The 14,157-nt window shown below is 39.3% G+C and overlaps 2 protein-coding genes across 10 annotated transcripts in view; one reads left to right on the plus strand and one right to left on the minus strand.

Moving 5' to 3' along the window:
* Window positions 1-14,157, minus strand: part of CMSS1 (cms1 ribosomal small subunit homolog) — a 246,919-nt gene that overhangs the window by 200,583 nt on the left and 32,179 nt on the right. The window lies entirely within an intron of this gene.
* Window positions 1-14,157, plus strand: part of FILIP1L (filamin A interacting protein 1 like) — a 212,370-nt gene that overhangs the window by 167,798 nt on the left and 30,415 nt on the right. The window contains exons 1-2 of one of the 9 annotated variants that reach the window (XM_068417334.1): window positions 5,724-5,830; window positions 9,762-9,880. The exons of 7 other annotated variants lie outside the window; for them this stretch is intronic. The gene's annotated coding sequence lies outside the window, so the exon portion shown is untranslated. Of the gene's footprint in view, window positions 1-5,723; window positions 5,831-9,761; window positions 9,881-14,157 lie in introns of those variants that run through there. One more of the 9 variants, XM_068417335.1, reaches the window with a different exon arrangement.

The raw sequence follows: 14,157 nt of genomic DNA on the forward strand, positions 1-14,157 counted from the left end.
AGGGAGGTGGTGGAGTCACCATCTCTGGAGGTGTTTAAGAAAAGACTGGACATGGCACTTAGTGCCATGGTCTAGTTGACATGGTGGTTTCAGGGCAATGGTTGGACTCGATGATCCCAGAGGTCTCTTCCAACCTGGTTGATTCTGTGATTCTGTGACTGAAAAAGAAAAGAGTGTGACAACTTTGTACTCCTATATGTATAACATCAATGGCTCCAACAAGCCTTCTTACAGTTCCTAAGCTGTATTCAAGTCCACATTCACCTAAGCGTGTGCCTCACAAGCTTGTGCTCTCAAAGACGACCATGGCCTCAAGCGACTCCTGTAAAACTTGCAACCTGTAAGAAACACACCTAACGCCAAATCCCCTCTACCAGCGTGCTGGGCTTTGCACTCCAAGGCATTGGAGGAACAGCGTCACCCAGCAACAAGTGAAGAAACAACAGACATGAAGGAAAAAGCAGAAGGGAAGAGATGGTCAGTGGTATGGAGGAACTGAAGGAACTTGCAAAAACTTTATCTACAACTTCACCTCATCTGCATCAAAGCTTTGAAAGTAGAATCCTCCACTGACACCATGCTCAATTCATGTCTATGCAAAAAGTTGAGTCAACTTCACTCAAGCCTGTGTTTATTATGCAAACAAGAATTAAACTGCTCAGAAAGAGGTTTGATCACTTTGAACAAAACGACTGAATTCACAGCTTAGGTTAAGACGTAGAGAAGATCTGAGACAGGGATTCATGTGGAGTCAGATTTGAAGCTCGAAATATTTCAGTCACACTATTTCCCTGAAGTTCTACAAGAAGAATCTTGCTTTGAATTTCAAAGGAGACAGATGAAGAAAGTAGGCAACTAATTACATAGTGTCACGTATTTTTACTGAGGTCTAACGACCAAAGAGAGACATTTAAAATATATTCTACTTCCAAGCATGTTCACAAACATGTAACTTAGTACCTTCCAAGGTACCTCACCACAACAGTCTTCACATGACTACAACTCACTTGTGTTGTTGCATTAATACTGAAATAGTCGACATGCTTCCAGAAAGAGCCCATCTAGACAGGCATACAGGAGCGGGGGGGAGGGGAATATTACAAAAAAAAAAAATAAGTGCAGAACACCACAAACAAAGCAAACCTCCAAGCCCAAACTGCTTCTTAAAATACACTATTGTGTAGAGTTTTCATAGACTAAAGAATGTTATCTCATTTCATTATGGAGAAAAGATTACTTGGCTATATATTGTTTATACAGGCATACAAATCCAATTCTATTAATCTTTGTTCATGGTAAGCTCTGCCGTGCAAAAAAATGTCTTTTCCATAAAAAATTATCTTGGTTACTTATACAAGAGGAAACCATCTCACACGCAGATATGGAGTACTTGCCAGTTCTCCTTAGGAGAGAAGTCATTAGGAGTTAAGAGATGCAGTCATCAACTTCTCAAGGCGGCGCCCAACAAAAAGGGATCTAATTAACCCCCAATATTTGGCTAGGAATTTTATTTGTATCTGCCAAAAAAAGGGGAGAATAATGGAATCTGCAAACAATAGGAGAGTTTGGGAAAATATTTCTTCCTGCTGCCAAAAAAATTAAAAACACACAGCAATGAAGATATGAATCTCTTTCCGTCCATGGTCCATAGTAAGACACATGAATCTAAGGAATGTTATCGTTAGAACTTTCCCCTGCTTCTCCCTCTTGCCTTCCGCATGCAATTTATCAGTTGTCAGTGCATTTCAGACTGTCACTTAGCCACAATAGCCTCCATATTTCTCTTTGTAATATTCAGAAATTAATCTATGCATTAGGATATAAACCACTAAAACACTCTTTACTGATGAAATCTAAGAAAGTGTCAACCACAGAGCCAGGAGAAGTAATAAAGATAAATTGGATAGAAAAATTTTGAAGGATGCTATCAATCCAAGAAACCATGAAAGAGTGAGCCTTCTTCCACCGAATTAATGTCACAACTCCCACAAACCTCAGAGACAACAAGGCTGAGCACACATTGGAGACAAATCCTTGAAGTCACATGAGCTACTAAAACGTTAAACATCAGATCCCATTGATGCAAGTCATTAAAATGGAGCTTGTCAATCTTACCTGGGTTTCAGTTCTCCAGTATCACTTGCAAAGCTTAAGCAGACCACCTCCAAAAGAGCAAACAGTTTCAAGTACTGTAAAATGCTAATAAAAAGCTTTGCCAGTATTTGTACTTCTGTAAACGTCTATTTTTGGAATATGAAAGTAACCTAAAGATACAGACCCCACGGAGAATTCCAAAAGCCTGAGCTTCAACCATATCTACTTAAAGCAAATGTGACCAAGAGCCTGATTCAGCCAAGCACTGCAGTATATCATTAGAATCAGGCTTATGCTGAAGTCCTTTCCTTTTTCAACAAAAATACACAGGACTATGTTGTAAGTGCTTTATTGAACTGAGGCCCAAGTTCTAATTTCCTTTATTTATCTTAGATACAAAATGGCTCAAGGAAGGGGTCAAATGCTGCAATAGATAGGTTATGGGTTTAAGGACACTGGGAGCTGCTGCTGTGAATTGCCATGGGAAGAAAAAGGAAAGAGAAGTTGTTTAACGATGGCAGTAACGGGAGGAATTCAGATAGTTTCAGATGAAGTCTAAACCACAGCCTCAGAGTCTGTTAGCTTACTTGTCCTGTCTTTTCCCTGCCTGCTACAATCTGCCATTTTTCCAGCTTCTGCTTTTTTCAAGTAAAATCCTGAGAGAACGTGGGCACAAATAACACTACGAAACGATCAGCAGAGACTAGATGAAAGCCACTGCAAGCAGGCTGCAGGGAGCAGCCCCACACTGTCAGGGGATGCACCAAATGATGTAATAAGGTTTTCACTTGGTCTCTAATTTCTACAAATCCACAGTTTCTTTTAATGTCACAACACATGCAAATGCACCAATTTTGAACGACCGTGTCTAGTAAACTAAGGAAACCAAATTCATTTTCAGGGAGCAATGGAGAATGACACAGGAATATCTGCCTGCCCAAAGGCTTTTTCTCCCTTCGGTGAAGCTCACCAGTGACAGGATTCCACCTACAGATACTGGAAGACACTGTAAAAAGCAGTAAAGGAAGGCTTCTCAGCAACTGTATTCGTTACCTCAGATATAAATAAGCTTTTCATGTTATAGTAATCCAAAACTTTGAATTTTTAACGATATAGTTCCTTAACAGGGCTTGGCATAGTGCTGTGCTCTGTCCTTTATTAAGTTGTGACAACACAAGAGAAGGAAGTCAGGTCATTACACACTCAGCTGATGCTCTTTGATAAAGCTGTTTTGCAGAAGGTCACAGATGTGCACTTTTGTATCGTAGAGAATAATTAATTAAGAAACTAGAAGTTCATGCTTTGGCCATCCCCAGATGTAAACACAGACTTATAAACAGGAGGATTTGCATTCCCTATTCCCTGCTCTAGCCTGCCCCCAGACTGCCAATAAACTTATCACCAGCATTATCTGAGCTGTGTTCCCAGCAGCTCCAGAATGGAACTGGACTGTCACGAGGGATTTTTGATTACCAGCTTTTGAGAAGTCCTCTTCTTCAAAGCTGTGTATGGTCTATAACAACTGTTTCATGTGGGAGGACAAAAATGCAGGCGATTTTCATATAGAGACTAGAGAAACAGGGGGTGTGCAGGTAAAGGGGAAGATGCAGGAAAAAAAAACCAATTGCAAAGGGAAGGAAAGAAAAACACATAAAGCAAGTAAAATACAGAAACGGTAGTTTTCACTCTAAGCATTTGGATGCTTACACACACACACACGTATGTAAGACAAGAAATGGATGCACATTTACTTCCTAGCTCCCTTTCACAGAGTTACTCACCTGACTCCCCCTGCAAATCCTAACTGGACACAGCATCCACCACAGCCTGCTCTAGACAGCACTTTGCACCTGCAGTTGTCCTGTCTTCTTAAACAGAGTCCCAGCAGAAAGGGTGAATTTGTAGCTGAAGATGAATTTAACTTCATGTTCCCCATAGCAAGGTCACCTGGATAAGCTTTTATGCAATTCAAATGATCCACATTGGCACAATACTTTTGAGAAAAACTATACAAAATGTTAGTTCCCAAAAACATTAGCCAAGCACCTGAACAGTCCAGTTTTAGCTAAAGGACAGGTTATTTTTTCGTTCGTTTTTGGTTATTAAATCTCCCTAGAATAGGAAAAACATATCCTGATCTGTCCATTGGTATATTCAAATAAGACATTTAATTATCTCCGAAACCATTTTGGAAGGGTCAGTATACAGGTACTGCACTAGTAAATCGATTTGCAAGTTTTCTGATAGACATCCAAACCTGATCTTCCTCAGAAGCTTACAAGGGGGACACACCATACAACCAGTAGCATGCTTTTGAGTAAGTCTTCACCCAGTCACAGTGCAAAGGGCTGGCCGAAATTTTCCAACTAAACAATAAGTATCTTTTTCAGGCTACACTCCGGGTAAATATGTGCAAGGTAGCTAAAGGATGTCTGTCTTTTTAATGAAATGCAAACGTTTTAATCACCATTTGTCTTCACACCTACAGACAACACCCTCAAATAAGTTGATTGCCTTATGTCAGCATTATGTTCAAGTATGATAAAACACACAAAAAGCAGACAGGACAGGTTAAGCTATACTGAAGTTTATCTGAAGACTAAAATTCAAATGTTGCAAATAAATGAATTGTGGATGCGCCTACTTTAACAGAGCTGCACAAAATAGAACCCCTTTCAATGGTCTTTACCCATCAACACAAAAGGAGTTTATTTCATTAACTCCTGTTAACCCTCAGTGGAATTTCAACTGTTTTTTTTTTTTTTGGTGCCTATTTGAAGAATTTCTTCCTTGTGTTCTCAATGTTTATTCAGGGTGTACAGTGAAGGACAGGGAATACAAGAGATAGATTTTAAGCTCTTCAAACCAAATCCTACTTTTTGGCTTCATGCGTCTTTCCTAAATATTAAAACAAATGGCTCATTTCTTTAAGACCTTCTTACTAAAAATAGTCGGTTAGCCTGCTTAATTGTGTTAGCTGAAACACAAACATACAAAAAGGAACGGGTTTTGTAGGAAAAATATTGAAGAGAAAAAAAAAACCCTCAGATTTCATCTGGCCTTCCCATCACCACTTCGAGAATTGTTTTGTAGTTACATCATCGGGAAATAAAATACTATCCTCTGAGGACCCCGACTCTTTACAGAAGTTAAAAAAAAAAAAAGGAAGGCTCGAAATTCATATCACCCTGTGAGGAGTTCAGCTGAATTCCCATTTTTTGTCATATCAAAAAAAAAAAAAAGAAAGAAAAAGAGAAAAAGCTCCCTTAGAGCAACTAATTAAAGCAGGTGACCTTGAATCTAATTTTTCCCTTCTCAAATTCTAGGCTGTGAGACTAAGTGGAAAACACTCTAACTAATCAGCTAACAACTAACGACTTTATTATCACTAATAGAAAGGAACTGCCCTAACCCAAACCTTCCGCACATTCTTCTTGGCCATGAACTAGTAGACAACTGAACTATTTCACCCAGTGCTGCGCGTCAGCTGGAGCCAGAGCACATTAATAAGCTTTCTAAGGGCTGGCTATCACCGAAGTACACCAGCCAGACACAGGCTGCACACCCCGAGTGCCTTATATGGGAAGGCACTGACGTAATGCTCCCTAGGCTGGGGCTGCACAGAGCCTATCTCTCATTGTTCAGTGGGGCTGCTGGAATGCTCACGTCTCGGATGCTCAGCACCTCGCGCCATGGAGCAATAGCTGACCCAGGATTGCTATAGTCCAGGAGCAAGGTAAGGGAGAGGGTGGGCAGCAAACTTCTTCTGGCAAGCACTGGCGCTTCTTGCTTTTTCCTGTTGAGATGCTTGATTTAAAAAGTTGCTTCCAAAAAAAAAAAAAAGCAGTGAGGACTGAGAAACAATGAAATACTCCAAAACAGCACCCGGGGATCTAGAAGATGTCCGGTTACTCAGAAGTAGGATGACTATTTCAAGCGTTAAAAACTGTCTTTTAAACAATTCCTACGGAGCCAACAGCTGAGGAATTAATTTAATGTTCAAGAAGGACGTAGTTAATTACACACACTTTCCAAATGGTCTGATAAAATCATGACTGCATTTAAAGCTGTGGAAAGAGTCCAACTGTATTGTAATGTATTAGGTCGAGCTACTGCCTCTCTTTATGCTGCATTTATATGCATATGCTATGTATTAGTAGGCACGTATGCACATATGTCTCTAAGCATTTACTATACTTTTGAACAACTTTTACTATAGTTTACAGAGGGACTCCGAAATTGCCACAAACATTATTAAGCACTAAGATTATGCTATGTCTAAAAGAAACAATTCTAACCTTCAATTACTAACAAACTTTTCAACTCCTACACGCTGCTTCCCTCTTCTGTGTCTTGTGTGCAAGTGTCAAATCACCACAGGACAGAACTGTCAGATTTTTATGAAACAACTTTAAATCCTGGTCACCAAACAAACGATGAGGCTTTCAGAATCAGAAAACCCACCGGTCTCTTCAAGGCTTATTCTGAAAGATGCTGAACAGTATTGCACTTACTAACTTCAAAAAAACCGAGAATGGAAAGCAGTTCTGACGAGGCACTAAGCACCTTAAAAGATTAGACCTTAGTGTGTTTATAATTCACAACTGCATAGTATACCAAACTACACTGTCCTCTCCCTTGATTAAGGACCCAACCCTGCCAAATCCTTGTTCATAGGAACAACTGCAATTAAATCAATTGTACTGTCCTACTTGCAAATTCAGACTACCAAAGATTGCTCTCCTGAGTCCTGTGTGTAATTTAAAATGTTAGAAAAGTTAGACCCCTTAAGATCTTTAAACTCAAACTCTTCTTAAAACATGTTGTTGTTGTATGTTTTCATTTTCCTTAACATGAAATTAAATCAGCATTAAATGTTAGGACAGCAGAAAGGGGTTTCCACCCCCCCCTTCATTTGATGTTTTAATTCCTGCAAAATCCTTGTTCAAGTATATTTTTAAGAAAAATCAAAGCTGATAAAATCATACGCATTGCTGTACTATCAAGCATACATGGATTTAAGAGACTGAGTCAAAATATCATATCTAAGCATTCTCATGACTTTTTTTTTTTTTTTTTGCATTAAACAACAAGAAAATATTTAGTTACTTTCCACATGCTTCTGAAAATGTATATACAGAGACAGACAATTCAGGTATTTGTGTGTTATTAACTTTGGCATTTAGATAAAGGTCACATCCATGTTTCCAAGATAATCTTTCTTGCCTCTTGTAATCTTTACACCTCTGGTGATGCCTTGAGTCCTCCTGGCTATAGAATCAGGGGGGAGGGCACTGCAGAGTGTGTGTAGAATGAAAAGGATCGTAGCAACCAGAACAAATGTAAGTTTATAGAAGAAAACCAATATCCCAGATGAGTATCCTAAGCCCCTTACAATGTGTTCTGCTCGCTATTCTCTCATATCTGCAGACTTGCAAGCTATGTCCTCGCATTTTTAGATCTCTTTCCTGATAATTGATTACTTGGTTTCCTACATATTCTATACCCAGTGGATTTAATAATAAATACATTGTCAAGTTATAAAGCAGAAAAGGTAGCTACGTTGTGAAAAGATGTTATGAACCAAAGTAACAGACCTCAGAAAACGTGTGAGTAGAAAGGATAAGCTGAATTTAAAGGTCTACAATATGAAGAAGAAAAAATATTCACAGAAATGCTACACATGGAATAAATATATATATATTTGATAAAGGCAGTAACTAGAAAAAGAAAAAAGCCTACCCATAGGTAAGAGACTATTTCAGCTCCTCCAAATCCAGCAGAGAAGGGCAACATTCATCATTAATTACTGCTTTAGCAATATCCAAAGTACCATCTGCACTGTGAATGCTGCTAATCTAACACAAATCATAGCATCTATCAAAAGCCAGAATAACTCCATTTCCCATAGCCTGAAAGGGAAAACATTCTTCACTTAATACTTACAGCACCAATTTTGCTCTTATTTACACTGGTAAAAGTCCAAAATAATTAGACTGAGGTATAATGATTAAAATGTCTCACTGTTGCTCCCCCCTCCTCCCCAGCATTACACTCCTTTGTTTTATCAGATTTCTTAGTATGTATTGAGACTACCTAATTTTAAGCAATTAAAACGCTAGCTTGCATCACTTAACAGTAAAAGGAGATAGCAAAGGAAAAGAATTATCACATAATTCAGTCTTCACTTAAATTTCTTTTTATAGTAATTTTTTACAACATTCAACGTAAAGAGAAATCATTTTAAGAACAAGTACATCCTCCAGAAATGAAAGCCAACTTCCTATCAGACTGCATTGACTCTTTGTTCTTTGCCTGTCACTTCCCTTCCTTCCACTGACAAACGCTGTGTAACTGCTGACAGGAGAATTTTGAGAGATTTGACCCAGAAGACCAAGGAAGATTATTTATACTTATTTTCCCCATCAGTACGAGTAAAATCAAGTTATTGCTTGATTTTTGTTAAGTAACAGCACTTTCGTATTATGTACCTAATACTCTGATGAATTATCACATTTCCCATTGTCATGGGATAAAAAAAAAACAGCCTGGTTTTACTCCCAGACCTGTGGCAGTTCTTAAAAGGCTGGCACTTTTCTTCAGGAAAACTTCTTTACCAGGTGTAGTTTGGCATGGGCAAGTAAGCAGCCACTGCTCCTCTGCACCTCTCCTGCAACCGGCTTCTCTCAAATCCTGGGTGTGGTATTACCTGAATACTGCTCATTAAAGAAGCAATTAAAATATCTAAGTCAGAGAAGCCATTAAAATATCTAAGCCAGAGAATCCTAAGGAGTTCACAATGTAGGAAGACATATCTTTAAAAACTGTCCTATAAAATTTTAGTTCTGACTCATTAATAGTTCCCCTTAATACTTTAGCCTGTCATCAAGTTGATTTGAGCTTAGAAACTATGCCTTACCAATAAAAATTAATTATTTTTAATTGCTTAGGTTTGTTTTTCTCATATTGAATGGATTCTGCCATGGCATCCTTGAGGTTTATGTTGAGCTTTGTTGAAGTGGTTGAAAGCTTGGTTAGTTCAACCATGCACTAAACTGTATTACTCAGCTCCAAGAGGGTAAGAGGCATTGCTGAAAAATTCTAAATATAGTGCAGAGTCTTGTGATTTAAGTGAAGTAACAGAAGTCTTGAGTCTTAACACCTCTCAGTATGTTATGATGATTTTGAGGTTTGCTGTGTTTTCTGTCAACAAGACAAAAATCACTTTGATTGCATGTCCAGGGCACAAGGCTGTTTCTGGAAGGTCAGTAACAGCAACACTAATGGACCACTGAAGCACACTCAGGCATTTACAGCTCACTTTCCTCAAGTGTTCACAAATTCAAGGGAAATATATTTGAAGATTTTCTGTGGCAGTCTGTAGCCTCCAGTTAGAAACAGTCCAAAACCAACACCTCCCAAAGCACTGCCTCCTCACGAGAACAACAGAAGTGAGATGACAGTGAAGAGGTGAATGTTCACGCAACAGATTAATGCTGAGTGAACACCCAACACCACCATTGTGTAACCCTCCTTTAATAACAAAATAGAAAGCTTGGGGGTGAAGGTTCAAACCAACCTTGCTAGACAACATTTCAACACAATTCGAAGTCCTATAACCTTGGTCACTCAAGTTGATAAATGCATATACTTTTTGCCTGTTGCAGAAGTCACCCTTTCTGCTACAGCTCATCGTGCTTATCATGATGATGTAACACAGCTCCTTGACTTCAGCCTCAAGCTATGGATGGGACCTATGGATGACCACCAGAGAGTAGCTGCTGAGGTAAATAAGCAGAACTTGAGCCATTTTGCTTCACACTGCACACTCATAGAAGCTGAGCAACCCAAGCCCCCAACCACCTAACTGCTTGTGCTCAAGCTTCAGCAAACCTTTACAGATGTACTTCACGTAGGGTATATAAAGCTCCAGTGAACATGACTGAAAATGTGGATGGAAAAAACTAAATACTAAATACATTAATCTTGCATACATTTCAGGGATGTGAGACAATCCATCAACCAGATTTCATTGTCCTTTATAGGCTTCCAAAGGTCTGGGAAGGAAAACAACAATTGCACTTAAAAGAAATTACAGGTTAGAGTTCTTAAAGACCTGCCTTAAACCTAATATTCAAAGCAATTTATTTCAAATTCATTGCAGAGAATGGATTTAAAACTTTGCCCTTTTTTATTGGAGACACGAAGCTTATCTAGTGTTTGCATAGCAACTACTGCAATGAGAGCATGAGACAAAGAGGAAAAATTTAAAAAACTGAAATGAAGCAGCATGTTGCTACTGCCATGAGAAAAACCACACAAGATTGGCTGTTTAAAAATGGAAACTAAGGCACTCATAAAACTCACATTTTAATTACACATTGGATTTCAGCACATGGACAAAACTATCTGAGAGAAAGTATAAGCTGACTGAATTCCATCAACGTTTTATGGATTTAATCAATACTCTGGTAAAATTTGCATAACTTTCAGTCATTAAATCAAATCCTGATGAAAATTAGGAAATTTTATCACCATTAAGCTTGGCTTACCCAAAACTAATGTCACCCACCACATTCCCAAACATGATTCTATTCTACTCAGCTACACAGGTTTCTCAGAAGACACCTAATGAAGGCCACAGTTGTTTTTGTTTTCAACTTCAAAATGCTCCTCCCAGTCAAGCACGTTCTCAGCCTGAGTACAGCCATTCTGTTTCAGACCCCTACCTAGAAAACAGGAAAGTGAATATGAGCCTAATTTCTTCTTTAAATTTTGGTCATTTGAACCTGGGGGTACAACAGCTCCACATTTGGGGCAGCCAGCCCCTGACCTAAATATCTGAAATCCAACGCTGACCATACTAACTTGGATGTCCGAAGGTGGGGGAAAAAAATGCAATTTGTTAATGCTCAAAGCTGAAACATTTTCTTAACTTGCAAAATAGTACCATAGACTCTTTCATGTAAAGAGAAAAGTCTTTTCACTAGCAGCCCGTGTCATTCCCAAATTAAATACTGAGTTGGCTCCAATGAAAAGGCCACCATGAACCTTGGCAAGCTTAAAGCTTCTCCTAAAATACGTGTTTCTAAAAACATATCTAATATATAAACGTGTATGTGCATTTGCTTGCATGTGTGTAAGCAAAGCAGAGGGATAAAAAGCCTCTGAAGTGAAGTCAGCAAGTACAGCTTCAACACAGGTCAATTCAAGATAGATAAACCAGACTGAGGGTGGTACGGGGACGACACCAGCCAGTGGAGAATGTTCGGGCTTGCCCCAGGAGGTGCACACATTGATACCCTTTTGGGAAAGCAACAGACAACAGCTGACAAGAATCTTCAAGCTTACATCTATTGCTAACCCCTATAAAGGAGGGGGGAAGAAAAATTAACCTGGTATACAAAGGAGCAGCCGCTTTGGAAAGTGTCTGCTTGCCCTTGCTTTGTTCCCATCCTCTTCTTAAAGCTCTAGGTGACTACTGCCAGCTTTGTAAATACCAAATTTCTCCTATTTCAATCAGGATTAACTGGGTGGGGGGGAATCCATCTCTGGAGGTGTTTAAGACAAGACTGGACATGGCACTTAGTGCCATGGTCTAGTTGACAGGGTGGTGTCAGGGCAACGGTTGGACTCGATGATCCCAGAGGGCTCTTCCAACCTGGTTGATTCTGTGATTCTGTGAGTCAGAATTTGACAAGGTAACATTTCATAACCTGTAAATGACCCTCTCATAGATCTAGGCTAATGCAGTTAAACAAACAACTAGTAAGTTCTGTCTAGAGATAATTGTGTCTTTTTAATTTTCAGCATTTGAAACCACACTATAAATTAATGATAAAAGCTAAAATGTATTTCATCAGAAACATACTGTACATGAAAGCATGCTACAGCTCCTTCATTTCCAGAGTGACATATGAAAATAGGAAAATATAACCTAAACATCACAGCCCATCAGCCATGAGGCAAGAAAAGAGATCAAATAGGGCATGTAGCCAAATGCCCTTCAGTCACAAAACGATACTGAATTATAAATCAATTTGGGGTACAATAACGAGGCAGAGAATGTTTAACTCAATTAACAGTTGTCTGAAGAACATGGAACACGTGGAGTCTAAAAGTCTTCCTATGAAGGGGCAAGGGAAGCATACAGGCACACCACCCTCCTCTTCCCTAAAAAAGTCTTTCTTCTATGACAGTTTTTGAAAGGCAGAGAAAGAAAACTGGAAAACAACTAAAAATGGAAAAAGTAACTATCTCTCTTGGCTTTAGGAATACTGTTCAGACCAATTTCAAGAGTTTAAGAAACTATTGGTCATAGAATAGCTAGAACTAGTTAAACCCACTTTTTCATGTTAACAATTTAGGGTTTTTTTCCTAAGAAATAGAGAAACATTTATTTTCCAAAACAAGTAACAGTTACTCCAGATGCCAAACACACATGCAAGTAGCTACCAAAAAATAAAAAGCTGATTCTAGATACAAACTGTTATTGGCACTTTGAGACTTTGAGTGGACACATGACTAAAGGACCCAGTTTTCTTTTATGCTTAAGCAGGGTGTTGGATCTTTAACGCAGCAAGCTACTAAGGCTGCAGAAGAATGGAAACTTCACATCATAATCAACAGATCTGAGAGTAAAAGATATTCTTTAGTTAAACAATTCATCACAGGTGAAGAGGCTACTTAAAATATTATTTGTTTTTTCAATTGTTATTTAAATACGTGAATTAAATCTATGAAGTAAACCTTGGTTAGAACTATAACCATTAAAAAAATTTCTCAGGCTATCATCTTTAGCTCTCCTCTGTAGCTTCCTCTCCTGTAGTCTAAACCAATGTGTTAGTCCTCTTTGAAGAGGATCAGTTTGGAGAAACCATGTAAACTTAAATCCTGAACAAGAGCACCTATGCTAAGGGTTAACACACTTCAAACAAACAAGCGTTGACTTTGCAACTTCAGATGATTCACCAAGTACTCCCAGGCCAGTGTGGCCCAAGGTCCTACTGAGACAAGAGAAAATGGAACTTCCAAATATCCCACACTTCAAGTCCCAACATATTCGGATATAGGAGACAGAGCAAGACATTTAGCAGGATTAGGACAGATAGCAAGAAAGTGAATTATCTCCCAGGTAGCAAAGTCCTGAGAACTACAGAGCTTCAACACCTAGAACTGCACCCAGAGGCAATTAGTGATCCATTGGAAATAGTTTTAATACAATTTCTGAAAGTCACATACTGCAAACCAGGAAACTAGCAGCATTCTTCATCGCTTATAGCTTCAAAGCCATCTTTAGCTGGTTAACCATGCTGCAATGCATTGCTACAACCCCTCTTTCACCTATGTCCTCCCAGATGAAGTGCCGGCCAAGTCACAGAATCACAGAATCAACCAGGTTGGAAAAGACCTCTGGGATCATCGAGTCCAACTGCTGCCCTGACACCACCCTGTCAAGTAGACCATGGCACTAAGTGCCATGTCCAGGCTTTTCTTAAACACCTCCAGAGATGGTGACTCCACCACCTCCCTGGGCAGCCCCTTCCAATGGCTAATGACCCTTGCTGAGAAGAAATTCTTCCTAATGTCCAACCTGAACCTCCCCTGGCGAAGCTTGAGGCTGTGTCCTCTTGTCCTATCGCTAGTTGCCCGGGAGAAGAGGCCGACTCCCACTTCACTACAACCTCCCTTCAGGTAGTTGTAGACTGCAATAAGGTCACCTCTGAGATGGACACTCTCACATTATCAGGTCTACGTGAAAAAGATGAATATTTAGCTTCAGAAGTAAAATCTCTGTTAGACATTAGTGTTATTACTGCTCTTATTACTTCCAGTCGTGGCTACTAGAAAAAGCTGCAACTTCATCAGCAAACCTGATTGAAGTCTTCTGCCTATTTGGAAATCCTCAACTATGCTGCTTCATGCAACCTTGCATCAAGGAAAATTTAAATATCTCAAGCTAAATTTGCAGTAACAATTCTGCCACGTTTTCTGCCAAAAAAAGGAACAGGGTGCCACCCAAGCCCAGTCTTCAAACACTCAGAGTTTATTATACACGTACAC

Source organism: Nyctibius grandis, chromosome 23 (assembly GCF_013368605.1).
Source record: "Nyctibius grandis isolate bNycGra1 chromosome 23, bNycGra1.pri, whole genome shotgun sequence".
NCBI classification, from domain to species: domain Eukaryota; kingdom Metazoa; phylum Chordata; class Aves; order Nyctibiiformes; family Nyctibiidae; genus Nyctibius; species Nyctibius grandis.